Genomic DNA, 17,272 nt, shown 5'->3' on the forward strand with positions numbered 1-17,272 from the left:
TCGCTTTGGCCAAGCAGGACTCCAGCTCCTCAAAGCTCCTTCTGGCTGTTGCCAGGCAGATGTCATCAGTGTGTACAAACTTAGTTGGCAAGATGAGTGGCAGGTCAGCTGTGTGCATTTTGTTCTATAAAAAGAGCAAGTACAGATCCCTGGGAAAGCCCATTGTTCATATGATATCAACTTGAACCATCTCCACACTTGACGATCACTGTTCTGTAAGAAATCATCAGCATAATTAACTTTACAAGTTTCTTGTCTGGGGCAAGGAGTAAGTATAATGTTAGGACTAGTCCACAGTGCCAGACTGTGTCGTAAGCTGACAAAAGGTCAACAAAAGCAGTGCTGACCTTCTGTCCTGCCTCAAAGGCGTCCTCAATAAAAGGTGTCAGTCTAATCACTTGATCCTCAGCAATACAGCCTGGTCAGAACACTGCATGGTAATGAGGCAATTAAGGATCGATTAAAGGCAACATTCCTTTAAGTACTGGTCTCTTGAGCAGCTTAAAAGCGATACCGATCAGAGTAACTGGGCAATAGATCTTCGGCTCATCCACCTTCCCTCCAGGCTTAAGAAGTGCCACTACATGTGATCTTCACCAGACCTTTGGAACGGTACAGCATTCCAGACAAGTATCATAGTCTTAGAGGCAAGTCACAACAGGATGAGCTCATGTGATTCAAGAACTCCCATTGATGGTGTCAAACACAGGAACTTTGTAAGGGTTTTATGAAAGAAATCGCTTATTCCAGTTCCTGCCTAGTGAATGGCTGGGTTAAGCTGAAGTCAGTTGAAGGGGCTGACCAAATCTTCTGAGAGCAGACAATTCCTTCCAGTCCTGGTCTCTGGGATTACTGGTCAGCTGCCTGCCAGAAGGTGGGCTGCCACAGCATTTGCTGAGACATGTAAGGTTTAGAGGTTTCCTCTACCCAAAGATGATGAAGGCAGCCCCCAAGTCCTACAGCTTGAGGGTGGGAAGTCCAGACTTTCAAAACATTCATGCCACCTTTCCTGCCTCTTAACACCAAGTGTCAGGTGCTGCCTCGCCATATTCAGGCCTAGTGGTTGGAGCGGAGGTCAGCGCCAGACCCCCCAGGGTCGGGACTGGGCCAAGGGTGGCACTGGAATCGAGATCCAGGAACAGACCAGGGTCAGAACCAAGATCAAAGTCTGTAGACAAGCCAGAACCAGTACCACAGCCACAGTCCAGGTGCAAGCCAGGGGTCAGCAATGGATGATCAGAGTCCAGGGACAAGCCCAGTCAGTACTGTATCCAGAGTCTAGGTACAGGCCAAAGTTTGAAGCTGGGTAGTCAGAGTCCAAGGGTCCAGGGAGGGTCAGAGGTAGGCCTGGGGCAATAACAGGGCTGGAGAAGGTCAGAGTAGGTCAAAGACAAGACTGGAACAGGGCTCGGGCAAGGCTGGGGCAGGAACAGAGTCAATAGCAGGCTGGGAGTTTTGAGAGTCTGATACACTGCAAGGCTGCAGGAGGGTTCCTGGCGGGGTAGTGTTGTTTCACAGGCTGATCTAAAGCTGTGGTGGGGGTTGGGGAAATACCTGGGCCTGGGGATCATCAGTAAGCTAGGCATGCAGCAGCAACATCCCAGCTGTACTGAGAGGAGACTCACCTCAGCCCCACTGGAGTGGCAGATGAACAAGCAGCCCTGGTTTGGTTGCAGGTTTGCCTCACACTAAGAAATCCATTAACATATTAGTGGCTTATTTTGTCCCCTCAGGCAAAGGAGACTGATTTTTTGGTAAACAGCCTGATACTGATCCAATGCAGAATCTGAAATGGCGAATGGGGAGACCACAGTGAAGTATTCCGTAGAACTTTGGCGGCATCTTATATGAACTTGACTGAAAGTGCAGAAAAGGCTCCATGATGATCGCTGAGGAGGAACCAAGGCCAGGAAAACTAGGCTAGTTTCCATTATAAAAAGAGATATTAAGTGGAAATATAATAGTTGTTCAGGTGGGTAAAAATGCTCTTAGCCAGAGCGTGAACCAAGATTAAAGATGATCACACATTAAAGTAATTTAGGAAATACGTGTTACACTGGGTAATCGAGAACAACACCGCCTGCACTCTGAGGCAAGTGTTTATGTAAATTCTGTGGCAAGGCCTGGATTCTGCAGCAACCCATGGTGAGTTTGGGACTGGGGGCACACAGATTATTTGGATGTTCCTAATAAAATGATGAGCAGTGAAATGGTTAACAGTGTTGTTGTTTAAACTGTTGCTGATCAATCTCATGGTTAATAACCTGCTGAGCTGAATGGAGTGGTTCATAGCTTCCTTTTGGGTTTCTTATAGTCTAAAGCATTGGTTTGTTCTTGGTTTACATTCTCAACCATAAGGGAATATGCCGTGGCTGCAGAATCAAGGAATACATGAGCCTCTGAACACAGTGCAGAACAGAATAACAAAAGTCAGCTGCACAACTGTGAGTGTACACCACAAGGAGTTAGATGGATGTGTAACAATGGAATCACGGGATACAAACTGTAGCTAGGAAGGTGAATAACCTTCTTCCACCCCAAAATGTTACTATAGGTATCTTCCATTGCACAGTGTAGTGGGGTAGGTCACCCTGTTTTTGGCAGCACACTATGCACACGCTTGTCTTTGCCTTTCAACACATATGTGCTTCACACTCATTGTCCTTTCAGACAGCTCTCTGATAAGCAAAATAAGCAACAGTAAAGCACAATTTCTGTAATACAACAGCTATTATTATTGATTTCACTGGTTTGTTTATTCACATGTTTAATTGGTTATGTTAATGGAATTTTAATCCACATTTCACTTGTATGTGGCTGATAACACAATACTTTTGTGTGGCTGCAGTGACATTTTCCTACCATTACCATTCATCACCAAGGGTTAAGGACAATCCAGTCAATCCATTATAACGTTCCCAGCAATCTTATGCTAACTGGCAATTCTAAATGTTTTATTTAGTTAGGTTTCAATTAAACTTTACTGTATAGAGTGATGAGGTAATTCCAGGGTCATGTATGCTATATGATCTTTAAAAAATGGGTAAACCAAAGAAATTATTTGATTGGTTAACAAAGATTTCAGTCATTTTAAGATAAAGATTTAACACTGTAAACATTCAGATTTAAGATTATTGGGAATTGTGCATCCAGACCTGTTTGGAAGCTTTGAAAATCTCATATAAAAGTATAAGTAGAGAGGAATGTTGAAAGAGGATCCAAGTAATGTGATTGTCTAATGTGTCAGGCATTAGTTCTACAGAAGTAGCCTGTCTATCCCAACTGAAACTGTATCATCTACAAAACAAAGGCAAACCTCTATTGCCCCTGGGGGTTCGCGAAATGTTCCAGGGTGTTCTTGGGAAAAAATTCCCTAATTGCAGACAGAGCTGTCCCTAGGTACCCCTGGCAGCATGGGGCCAGCAGCCTGGAGCCCCTGAACTTCCAAGATCTAAGCAGATCAAAGCAAGCATATCTATCACACTGAGGAGATTTAAACTTCAAAACTCCTTATAAGAAATGGAAAGGGAGGTGGATATTTTTTGCTGATTTTAAAATTAAACAGGCAGCTAGTATTGTTTTTATGAAGAACAAGTTTAAGCTTTGTTGTAACATGCATTTTTTGCTGGGACTGCTCAAGACCTGAATGCTTGTGGAAGGAGGAACTCTTTGAGTTGGCTTCTTAAATACCTTCATGCTGTTTCACATCTGATACTCCTTGATGAAACATAGGAGCCTTGTCTTATTCGAAGTGATACAAGTGACGAAAGTGAGATCTTGGAAGAGTGTTGCTGTTTTCATAATGTAATAAAAATACTGTAATGATTAATAATAATTAATAATAAATAGTGTGTAATAAGCGTGTCATAAAAACAAATGTTATATTTCCAAGATCACTGCTTTTATAATATATACTCAGGTAAAGGAGAAAATCCCTGGAAATATTCATTTTTAGGAGGGGGTTCGCGAGACTTGACATTTTAGTGAAAGGGGTTCACAGGTTGTTAAAGTTTGGGAACCACTGCTCTGTTGAGTCATTGCCTGGAGAAACATGGTGAGCTGGGGGCCAGTGGTCTTTGGCTAACCCTTGGGCCATCAGTTCTTCCCAACCAACCTTTACATCCCAAGGAATAGATGATGTTTAAGCAGAAAATGTTTAAATTAGGGCTGCCTATTAATCCCAGTCAACTCACACAATTAACTCAAAAAAATTAATTGCGATTAAAAAAATTAATTGCGATTAATTGCAGTTTTAATCGCACTATTAAACAATAGAATACCACGAAGTTTATTAAATATTTTGGATGTTTTTCTACATTTTCATATATATTGTATTCTGTGTTGTAATTGAAATCAAAGTGTATATTATTTTTTATTATAAATATTTGCACTGTAAAAATTATAAATAAAATAAATAGTATTTTTCAACTCACCTCATACAAGTACTGTAGTGCAATCTCTGTCGTGAAAGTGCAACTTACAAATGTAGAATTATTTTTGTTACATAACTGCACTCAAAAACAAAACAATGTAAACTTCAGAGCTTACAAATCCACTCAGTCCTACTTCTTGTTCAGCCAATCACTCAAACAAGTTTGTTTACATTTGCAGGAGATAATGCTGCCCTCTTCTTATTTACAATGTCACCAGAAAGTGAGAACAGGCATTTGCATGGCACTTTTGTAGCTGGCATTGCAAGGTATTTACATGCCAGATATGCTAAACATTAATATGCTTCTTCATGCTTTGGCCGCCATTGCAGAGGACATGCTTCCATGCTGATGACGCTCGTTAAAAAATATGTGTTAATTAAATTTGTGATTGAACTCCTTGGGGGAGAATTGTATGTCCCTTGCTCTGTTTTACCAGCATTCTACTATATATTTCATGTTATAGCTGTCTCAGATGATGACTCAGCACTTCTTGTTCATTTTAAGAACACTTTCACTGCAGATTTGACAAAACACAAAGAAGGTACCAATGTGAGATTTCTAAAGATAGCTACAGCACTCAACCCAAGGTTTAAAAATCTGAAGTGCCTTCCAAAATCTGAGGCATGAGGTGTGGAGCATGCTTTCAGAAGTCTTAAAAGAACAACACTCTGATGCAGAAACTACAGACCCCAAACCACCAAAAAAGAAAGCTGCTTTGGATTGTTATTGAGCAGAACCCGTTATCAGCATGGATGCGTGTCCCCTGGAATGGTGGTTGAAACATGAAGGAACATATGAATCTTTAGCACTTCTGGCACGTAAATATCTTGCAATGCTGGCTACAACAGTGCCATGTGAATGCCTGTTCTTACTTTCAGGTGGCACTGTAAACAAGAAGCAGGCAGCATTATCTCCTGCAAATGTAAACAAACTTGTTTGTCTGAGCGATTGGCTGAACAAGAAGTAGCACTGAGTGGACTTGCAGGCTCTAAAATCTTACATTGTTTTATTTTTGAATGCAGTTATCTTTTTGTACATAATTCTACATTTGTAAGTTCAACTTTCATGATAAAGAGATTGCACTACAGTACTTGTATTAGGTGAATTGAAAAATACTAATTTTTTTTGTTTTTTACCTTGCAAATATTTGCAATCAAAAATAAATATAACGTGAGCACTGTACACTTTGTATTTTGTGTTGTAATTGAAATCAATGTATTTGAAAATGTAGAAAACATCCAAAAATATTTAAATAAATCGTATTCTATTATTGTTTAACAGTGCGATTAATCATGATTAATTTTTTTAATTGCTTGACAGCCCTAATTTAAATGTTAAAAACAAGGCCACCTTGTCAGGTTTTGCCTCTTTTCCTTAGAGTCTAATTTTGCACATGCAATTAATTGCACCCTAAAAAGCACGTGTAGACCTTCTCGCCAGCTTCCTGATCTCTCCATGTAGACTGAAGTTTTGCACCATGCCACAATTGCCATGTGGACTGGTGGAAGGAGAGCCTGACCTCAGGGACTGAGTAGCCCGTGGGCTGTAGCAGGGACTTCTGTAGCAAGAGCTAGGAGCACTAGCTAGGTAGGGAAAGGGCCAGCTGGGGCTATCTGCCAAGCACCCTCTCCAGAGCTGTACAGCCCCAGTGATGGCAGATGAATGCTTTTTACAGCCTGAACTCTGGATGTTGTCTCCTGCCTATTGGTTGTTTGTCCCAAACCTGTCACTCTCAATGCCGCTTTGTCTTCCACTTGCCTATGTACCCTTCCCATTCCCCCACCCCCACTTTAATCATCCCAAGTTCCTTATACCACATGCCACTCAATTTCCTTCTTCCTTTTATTGACTCCCCCCACCTGACATACCCATCTTTTCCACTCACCCCAACCCTGCCCCCGAATAATTAAAAGCAGGAAAAAAACCTGAACAAGACACATGATCAATTTGCTTGTACCTTGCATCTGCTTCCCCACCCTCACCCCACAACCTTTGTCTGGGTTTAGTCCATTTCAAATACAAGCTCTCTGGGACGTGCTCCCATGAGTCCGAGCAGCACCCAGCACAGCAAGGCCCTCCTCCTTATAATGATAGACTCAAAGAGCTCAATCTATTTAGCTTAACAAAGAGAAGGGGTGAGTTGATCATAGTCTATAAGTATTTACATAGGGAACGAATATTTAATAATGAGCTCTTCAGTCTAGCAGAGGAAGGTCTAACACGGTCCAATGGCTGGAAGTGGAAGCTAGATAAATTCAGACTGGAAACAAGGGGTACATTTTTAATGGTGAGAGTAATTAACCACTGGAACAATTTACCAAGTGTCGTGGTGGATTCTCCTTCTCTGGCAATGTTTACATCAAGATTGGATATTCGTCTGAAAGATCTGCTCTTGGGATTATTTTGGGGCAGTTCTATGGCCTGTGTTATACAGGAGATCAGACTAGATGATCACAGTGGTCCCTTCTGGCCTTGGAATCCCTGAATCCTGAAAGGGACCTTCCCCCATATCAATAACAACAGATAGTTCCTGCTTGGAGCATGAGTATCATTGGTCACATTTTGTTCCAGGGATCACAGCCAGCAAGAATATAGGCATATAATGAAGCTACTCTTGCAGCCAACACTGGATCTGTAACTACTTCTGGGCGGTATTTCTACAAACAGGCAAAATTTGTGAAAAATAAACAATAACATTGTGTAATTCTCAGGAAAGATTTGTAGTGTAAGCATCAAAGGGTGAAACTCTCTTTGCTCACATACAGCCAGAGTAATTGGGCTCTTGGTGGGCAGATGGGTTGGGGTGGTGTAATCCACACTGCAACCTGGGGCCAAGAGCATGGCACTGCTACACAGCCTCCCTTCTCCTCCTCCTGCCAACACGTACACACAGCTTCTAGTCCAATATGCTGACTAGATTAGCAGTCCCATCCTCTGTGTAGCAGTTGTGCAGAGTATTGGGGCCAGTGGATCCATGTAAATGGGCTCCTCCTCTGGACAACTCCCAGCCTGGCTCTTTCGCAGCTGCCATGCCAGGCTATGACATGCCAGGCTATGCAAAGACACTCCAAGAACCTTTGTGTTCTGGTTGCATTCCCAAACCACTATGGAATTTAGTGGTGCAGGGGGCATCTTGGGAGAACACATTGGAAACAGTGCAAGGGGTAAGGGGTTTTCATTGCTTTATTGATGCTATTTAGGTGTCAAAATCTAGAGGAAAGCGAAGGGTGGAGAGATAGCTTAGTGGTTTGAGCATTGGCCTGCTAAACACAGCGTTGTGAGTTCAATCCTTGAGGGGGCCACTTAGGGATCTGGGGCAAAATCAGTACTTGGTCCTGCTAGTGAAGGCAGGGGATTGGACTCAATGACCTTTCAAGGTCCCTTCCGGAGATAGGATGTCTCCATTATATATATATATATAAAAAAAAAGGGTCTTGCAACGGGATGTAAAGAGTCAGTTGGACGCAGAGAGGCAAGAACGATGTTCAAGACGGGGTTGATGAAGGAGGTGAAGATGGATGTTGGGTATTTGAGGAACAGAGGGAAAGAACTATGCCATAGAAAGAGATGGGGCTTGAGACATGGGAGTGGAAGCAAATCCATGGATGATTGTTAAGACTAAGAGGAGAAGCTGCTCTAGTGGATTCTAGAAAGCCAGTAAGCACTTCTTCTAAGGGCTCGTCTACACTTACTGGAGGATCGACGCTGTGGTGATCGATGCATCGGCGGTCAATTTAGCGGGTCTAGAAGACCCGCTAAATTGACCACCGATCGCTCTCCCATCAACTCCTGTACTCTACCTGATCGAGAAGAGTAAGACGTTGCGTAGTGTGGACCCCGCGGTAAGTAGATCTAAGCTACATCGATTCGAGTTACGCTATTCACGTAACTTAAATTGCGTAGCTTAGATCGACTTTTCCCTTTAGTGTAGACAAGGCCTAAGAATGAGCACAGCCATTTCCAGATATGGGAGAGGAGACAAGCTGCTGCATTGTGCACAACAGTGCAAAATGTTGGAAATCAATTGTAAATCATGAGTTTGGGATTCTTTGAGATGAAGTGTAATCTGATTTACAATGTTACAAAAAGAAATTAAAATTAATTCCAACATGATTGTGGGTATACCGCAATTTAATATAACCACGCTGTGGCCTTTAAATCTCTGAATCGCAATATGCCAACAATCATTAGTTCTTTAAGTTTCACATTTTATTTTAAAATGTAAATTGGAAATATCAGATAGTTTGTTATTTACATTTTAGAATTATGATCCTTGCTTAAAAACATAGCACTCCATGGTGTAATAAAGTCATTGTGCAACTATTGCATAGTTAGGGTGGTTAAAGGCACTCCACTTCACCTCATCATTTCTTTTTGCTTAAATATTATGCCACATACTGATTAATACCAGACCAATAAAACCATTTTAGCAATCTGGTTAGAGTCTTTTGTCTACCCAGATGGCCTGCAATGTTAATGTGTGACAATTTCAACAATGAACCAGGACTGTTTTATGGAACCAACATTTGTTCCACTGCTTTTTCTTTTCAGGCTCAGAATTTTGACACAGATGGTACAAATTACTCAAAAAACAGAAATGTTCATTTAGAAGGTTTAAATATGTGGTTTTACTCAGGCCATCCGAATCTTTTACATTTGCAGTTCAGTAAATTTACTAACAACCCTGCTGTAATTAAGGTCTATAAAAAACATTTTCCCCTTTTCTGCTGGCTTCCCCCCCCCCTTAAATGTGTACATTTCATTATGCTTCCAAATAAGTATTAATATTTATTCCAGTTTTGTAATGCTTTGAATTGTGCAGAACTTACACTGTTCAAGCTTACGTCCATACCTTTTTAATTATTGCAGCATTTAGTCTGTATCAATTTATTAATCCCTGATAGAACCTAAACATTGCTAGATCATCAAAAAAAAAATCAATGGGTGTTCGGCTGCAAGCTGCAGAGCATCTTTATTTAAAGTGCGAGATGTGCAACCTTGAGGTTGAGTACAGAATTGTGAAGGTGGGAAAGTGCTAGATTTGTATGATAGTGAAATTACAGCAACTAAGGGAAAACTGACTGCATGGGGTAAAAAGGGAAACAGTGTCTAAGGAGAGGTGCACTAAACCTTTGATTCTGAGCCTGTGAACGGCGAGCTGCTAGTGTTCCACTGTAACTCACAAGAGAAATAAGTAAGCAAAATCCCAGGAAGGCAAAGGGGTTAACCCATAGCAACTCAATGCTGCCCTAGAAACATATATATCAGGAATTCTTAGCTTTAAATCCAGACGGGTTTGAGTCCTAAACTGGGACTTGGGCATATAATCAGTACTGCAACTCAATTGACTGCAACTCAATTCTGGATGGAGGAGCTCCACTGCTTGAGCGTCATCCTCCAATGGGACATTACAGTCAAACTTCCCTTTATGCCCATTTTTGGTAGCTAAGGATCCCACAGCACTTTCTGAAGAAGCCTCCCAGATACCATTCCCTCTCTTTATAGAGCAAATATCCATGTCTCAGACTGCATCTTGGTTATTGCTGAGTGTACAGTGGCTGTTCCATGCCATTGCACCCTACCAGCTGCTACCAAACTGGATGGTGAGGTAGAGCCAGTGGGGATAGGCTGATATTCAGATGGCCAATTATTCTGGAAATAAATTCAGAAAAGCTTATTATGGAAATAATGGGGGAAAATATTAACTCAGAGGCAGTGGTATCATAGGTGCTGGAGCTAGGGGTGCTGCCGCACCCCTGGCTTGAAATGGTTTTCATCATATACAGGGTTTAGAGTTTGGTTCAATGGCTCTCAGCACCCCCACTGTACAAATTGTTCCAGCACCCCTAAGTGGTAGCATCAAAAGGGGACGTGGCAGAGAAAGGAACCTCATTTTTAAATAATTTTCCATGGTGTTGGATGTCCACATCTTCCATGAATTAGTCATGGCCGCAAAGACGGTAAGAGGCAGCATTACACAGTGCTACCCTTTGGATCTATCTGTTGTCTCTGATCTATACCTAGATCGAAGCTCCTCGGAGCAGGGACCATCTTTGTTATGTGCTCATGCAGTGCCAAGCACAATGGTGCAAGGACCTCTAGGTGTTATCATAATAAAAAATACATAATAAGATGCCGACAGCCCTGGATGAGCAAGGCACTACAACAGAGAATCAAAACAACCAGAAGATAAGCAGCAGTATAGGGTTTCGCTGGTCACAAAGGGGTGGGCGAGCCCAGGTCAGCCTACCCAGAGGCCATATGGCATCTACCAGCCCTCAGTGTTACCATCACAGCTTCTCTCCATTCAAGGTAGGCTGCTTGGATCGAGGTGCTGCTGTACGAGCGCAGTAAGTCATCTGCTTCCTGAGGATCCTTTTTAGTTTTAAGATGGCTGAACTGAAAGTGACTGGTTTACTGTAATTGTGAGAGCTGGGTTCCACACTGTTCACCACACAGCCCGCTGGCTGTCTTTCCAAACCCTAGAACTACATTAAGGAGGTGCTCAATTGGATGTACTTCATGATCTGCAAATCCATGTCATTGTACTAGTCAGACCACCAGAGAAATACAAGGCAATTTCAAGGCATTGCAATTGCATACAGCAACAAAGCGTGGCTATTTCAGTCCCCTCAACTAATTTACCTGAACCCTTCTCTCTTTTGTTAACAGTACAATTGTAGCCTTTTGTTATTTCAGTTATCATCATCATCACGATGTACTGGTTTATATCTGATTATGTTCCTGTGTTAGTTCTTGGTTAGAATATTATTTAAAACAAATCAGTTAATTCAACTTTAGAGTCAAATTAAAAAAAAATAAAACTACACAAAACACTGCTGTCCTTTACTAATCCGTTCAGAAAGTACAATGTATTTGTGTACGAAGCTTCAATTCATTATGGTATTCTATTAGGTCTGACAGCAGAAAGTGCATTTTGAGTTTTTAAATGTTGTTTCCATTAGAATCAATCACGCCATGCAATTAAGTCAATAGTCTCACCATTTTTGCTGTTATGAGCTAAACCATCCTAAATATATTGACAGCTGTCTCCTATAAGATGACACAAATTAGGTTGAGAGGGCATAAGCCTAAATGTCACCAGTGGGAGGATATCAGTTATTCTTTCAGAAATCTACCTAATTTTCAAACCCCATAAGGCATGCAGTAGACTCTCTTTGCATTGGCAGCATGCAGTAATCAATGTTTTGCATATTACAATCAATAACATGCTTAAATGTTTAAGTTTTGCATTCTTTTGCAATAAATATTGATATATTACAAACTATGTTCATTGGACTTTTTGTTTGCAGTATGTACTGTATCATTCAGCAAATAAGTGAGCTAAATATTGTTTGTTACAAAACAGATGTCAAATGAAATTATGCCATATGTGCTATTAAACACTTTTCTTATTTTTTTGTACAGTGAAAACCAAGATTTAGTTTCAGAAGTGAATGTATTTAGCTTTTCAAGGATCTGAAGCATGAAAGCAACATCTTTGAAATATTTTTTAAACCTGCTGTGCATCATGTAATCCAGTTTTGTAAGCTAAATCTAAGTGTTTTTAGAATATCTTCAAAATAAATAAATACATCATAAAATCTTTGATGGTAATACCACCACTCCACAGGTCCCAAATCTTTCTAAAAGAAACAGGCAAGCATTAAGTTCCTAGGGATGTTGTCCTGTCAGATGCTCTAAGGACAAAGAATTTTACAAGCAGAGAAATTATGTTAATTTGGAAATTTTTATACATTTTAACCCATATAAACTAAATTCACATACAGCCTGTGTAGATCTTTGTTGTGGATTTTTCATACTGGAGTCTGGGTATATACTGTATACAGGATTCGTGAAAAAAAATCAATGTGAACACAGACTACCTTGTAAATGAGACACTGCAATTCAAAGATTCAGTCTGTGCCTTGTCTTATTGAGAAAGCTTAAAAACAAAGTATGTAGCATGATCTATATCTCTAGGCTCTGAAAGTGTGAACTCTAAAACAGAATGAGCAGAATGCAAGAAACATGTTGCTAAGAGCCATACAGTAAAACAAAATCTGGATGCCACAAGAATAGTGACATCGGCATCAGAGGCAAAGACACATCCACCCACAAATGGAAATACAGCGTGTCGGAAAAACTAGAGGAAGAGAAGCAGATGCAGCAGCAGCAGCAGGAGGAAGAAACCCAAAGTGAAGCTCTTCAGCCTCCATACGTAGTTTCCTTTCTCCTAGTTATCAAAAGATGGAAAGTTTAGGCAGGGGACGAGAGGAGATGGAAGGGCCAAGGGAGCATGTCTCTGTTTTAGGCAAGGAACCAAGTGCAGTGCCACACCCAGAACAGATCTCCCCAAGCAGCACTGCAAGCAAAATACAAGAGGACTGTGACTATTATTATGTCATTTTCTAAAAACATTATTTATTAAGATTTCCCTGTGATGCAAATGACTGTTTCCTTGTCAAATGAGCATTAGGACTGGGAAGAATGTCCTTGGTCCTTTGCCAGGATGGACTTAGATACCAAAGGTAACGGGGTATCTGAAATAGTGTGAACAAATGTTCACACTTTTTTGGGAGAAGTCCCATCTCAAAACAATGGGCATATTAACCATTTCCAGATTGTGGTGGGGAAAGCCTCTCTCAGTTCTGAGCCCCTGATGCAAATCTATCTGAAATTAGACATTTTGCACAATCTTCAGTTCCTGGAAGGAGTTTGCTTCTAACCAGCCATAAATTCAGAATTAGCAAAGATGATGGTGCCTTGTTTGCACCTTATGCGACTTTTGATGGCATGGGAAGGATTCTGACTCAGATGTGCACAGGCAAAAGTGAAAATGGATCTACAGCCCAGGAGCTTGGTATGCAGAATATACGGGGCTAAATGCCTGGTGGATAAAAGTTAGATACAGTTGCAGTAGTCTGCTTGCTAAAATCTACATAGAAGCTCTTCCAACACAATGATTAGGGCCCTACCAAATTCACGGTCCATTTTGGTCAATTTCATGGTCATAGGATTTTAAAAATCATAAATTTCATGATTTCAGCTATTTAAATCTGAAATTTCACAGTGTTGTAATTGTAGGGGTCCAGACCCAAAAAGGAGTTGTGTGTGTGTGTGTGTGTGTGTGTGTGTGTGTGTGTGTGTGTGTGTGTGTGTGTGTGTGTGTGTGTGTGTGGCTCACGGTTATTGTAGGGGGGTTGCAGTATTGCTATCCTTACTTCTGCGCTGCTGCTGGCAGGGTGCCGCCTTCAGAGCTGGGCGCCCAACCAACACCCGCCACTCTGGCTGCCCAGCTCTGAAGGCAGCACAGAAGGGTGGCAATACTGTGACCCCCCTAAAATAACCTTGTGACCCCCCTGCAACTCCTTTTTGAGTCAGGACCCCCAATTTGAGAAACGCTGGTCTCCTCTGTGAGATCTGCCTCGTATGGGGTAAAAACTCACAAAAGACCAGATTTCACGGTCCATGATGTGTTTTTCATGGCTGTGAATTTGGTAGGGCCCTAACAATGATGTCTATTGTCTTATAACTTATGTATACCTCCACTGGGAGTGGCAATACTCATGTGAGAGTAAGAGGTCTAAGGAAAGAGAAGGGACAGCAGAAGTTCAGCTTGGACTTGAAAACCCCTATTCAGGTGATATGGAGAGAGGGTGATGCACAGAAGGGGACACTCCACTCACACCCCTTCAACGGTGTGCCATATCAGCCCCTGCTTATGCCAAAAAAGTGATGGTGTAGAAGGAGCAGGGCTTATGGTCTCCAATACACACCTAAGGCCAAGGATTACAGGTATGAGGTGCCAAACCCTATGGATTTAGGTATTATACATGTAACTCCTCCAGATCTCACATCAATGGCAGCATGACTAGTTTAACTGCCACATCATCCTTGGTCTCCCAGCAGCCACCACACACATACTGCAGTCAAAAAGGTGACCAAGCATGTAAAGAAAATTAGCACTGAGTCAGAATTAACTTCCAGAGCAAACTGCAGTGAAAGTTATGCCCCTTTACCACAAGAGAATGCTCTAGAAACAAGCTGCCCCCTTGCTAGCCTCTCTAAACTCCATTAACTACACAGAACAACAAAGGAACAGATGTCCCATGCCGCTGCCTGGCCGGCACATGGCATATAATCATTGCTTCCCCCTGGAGAGGGCTCCTGGCCCCTTCTGCATGAATAGGATCATAGGGCCCAAATATCATTACAGTTAGTGGAATATTATTGTACACAGCACCATCCTTTTCAACAACCAAATTTTGGTTCCTAGGTTATTAACATTAACAAAAAATATCAGCAGTCGAGATAACATACACAACTTTTAAGTACTATAACCGGTTTCAATAAAATCTGTTTCCTTCAGACCATGTACAGAGCAAGTGGTACACACCCCAGGAGGCACGGCTCGCCCAGCTTCCCAATGTGAGGGACCGGGGCTGAGTGTCTCTCCCCCTCCCCTTGTACAAAGGCCGGTGACAATAACCTATAATGCGTATATTAACCATTTCCAGATTATGGTGGGGAAAGCCTTGCTCAGTTCTGAGCCCCTGATGCAAATCTATCTGAAATTATCTTTCCCAGGACATATTGCACAATCTTCAGTTCCTGGAAGGAATTTGCTTCTAACCAGCCATAAAGACGACAATATGCTCTGGGGAGTCCAAGGGCTGCATCCTTCTAGAGACCCCAAATTGCTCCCTATGGAAATGTCTTAGGCCTGGTCTACACTAGGAGGTTATGTCGAATTTAGCAGCATTAAATCGAATTAACCCTGCACCCATCCACACAACGAAGCTATTTAGTTCGACATAGAGGTCTCTTTAAATCGATTTCTGTACTCCTCCCCGACGAGGGGAGTAGCGCTAAATTCGACATGGCCAGGTCGAATTTGGGTAGGTGTGGATGGAATTTGACGCTAATAGCTCCAGAAGCTATCCCACAGTGCACCACTCTGTTGACGCTCTGGACAGCAGTCCAAGCTCGGATGCTCTGACCAGCCACACAGGAAATGCCCCAGGAAAATTTGAATTCCTTTTCCTGTCTGGCCAGTTTGAATCTCACTTCCTGTTTGGACATCGTGGCGAGCTCAGCAGCACTGGCAACGATGCAGAGCTCTCCAGCAGAGGTGACCATGCAATCGCAGAATAGAAAGAGGGCCCCAGCATGGACTGATCGGGAAGTCTTGGATCTGATCGCTGTGTGGGGTGATGAGTCCGTGCTTTCAGAGCTGCGATCGAAAAAACGGAATGCGAAGATCTACGAGAAGATCTCAAAAGCCATGACGGAGAGAGGATACAGCCGGGATGCAACGCAGTGCCGCGTGAAAATCAAGGACCTGAGATAAGGCTACCAGAAGACCAAAGCGGCAAACGGATGCTCCAGATCCCAGCCCCAGACATGCCGTTTCTACGAGGCACTGCATTCCATTCTAGGTGTGGCCGCCACCACTACCCCACCACTGACCGTGGACTCTGACGATGGGATATTGTCGACGGCCGCTTCCTCAGAGATGTTCGCGGACGGGGAAGATGAGGAAGGAGATGAGGAGGACGAGGCAGTCGACAGCGCTTACAATGCTGATTTCCCCGACAGCCAGGATCTCTTCATCACCCTCACGGAGATCCCCTACCAACCCTCCCACGGTGTTAACCGTGACCCTGAATCAGGGGAAGGATCAGTCGGTAAGTGTTTTAAACATGTAAACATTTATTTTGAACAGAACAGGAATGGAATATTAACAATGGGTTTTTCATGATTACTTTGCCCTAGGCGCTTAACTTTTTAGTCCTTGCCAGTACAACTACTGCAAAAGTATCTCAAAATGTCTGGTTTTTCATGATTAGTTTGCCCTAGGCGCTCTACGTTTTAGTCCTTGCCAGTGCAGCTACTGGAAAATTATGTCAAGATGTCCGGGGATAGAGTTGAAATCCTCCTGGGACATCTCCACGAAGCTCTCCTGGAGGTAATTTGAGAGCCTTTGCATCAGGTTCCTGGGGAGAGCGGCCTTATTGCGTCCTCCATGGTAGGAAACTTTTCCGCGCCAGGCTAGCAGCAAGTACTCTGGGATCAGTGCCTCGCACAGCATGGCCACATACGGCCCTGGTGCTTGCTGGCATTCACGCAGCATGCGGTCTTTCTCAGTGTCCGAAATCCTCATCAGAGTGATATCACTCATGGTGACCTGCTTTAAATTAGAGGAATGTTAGTATTGGGACTGCTTGCCTGTTCCTTTACATAACTGTAACCGGCGGTTTACAGCCACGCGGTGGAGGCGGGACAGGGGCAGCATACAGGGATCTTTCCCGGGGACAGCCGCGAGGGGGGTGGGACAGGGGCAGAGTTCATGCTTGCCGGATTGCCGGCAGCAGGAACTGGCCAACGCTAGGAGCATTGCTTTGAACGTGAAAGGAGGGCACTGCTATAAATTAAACTTTCAGCAGCCAAAAGTGTATGGCTTACCATGTCCGCCTGCTACCCGAATTCCACTGTCCTGCCCCGCTTGTGTGATCTGTACTCCAAGACCCCAGGCACTGACTGGGAAGGCCGAAAATTCGACCTTGTCCTGAGTGCACATGTGATAGGTGCTGTGCATGGTCTTGTTCACAGAGAAAGATTATGTTCATTGTTCACAAAAATGTATCTTTGTGAGGAATTCACTCCCTTTTTCCCATCCCACAGCTGCGAGTGTCTCCCGACCTACCCCGGCATCCCCCTCCCAGAGGCTGGCGCAGATTAGGCGCCGAAAGAGAAGGACATGGGACGAGATGTTCTCCGAACTTACGGGCTGCTCCCAAGCCGAGGTGGCACAGCAGACCCAGTGGAGGGAGAAC

This window comes from Emys orbicularis, chromosome 14, assembly GCF_028017835.1.
Source record: "Emys orbicularis isolate rEmyOrb1 chromosome 14, rEmyOrb1.hap1, whole genome shotgun sequence".
NCBI classification, from domain to species: Eukaryota; Metazoa; Chordata; order Testudines; family Emydidae; genus Emys; species Emys orbicularis.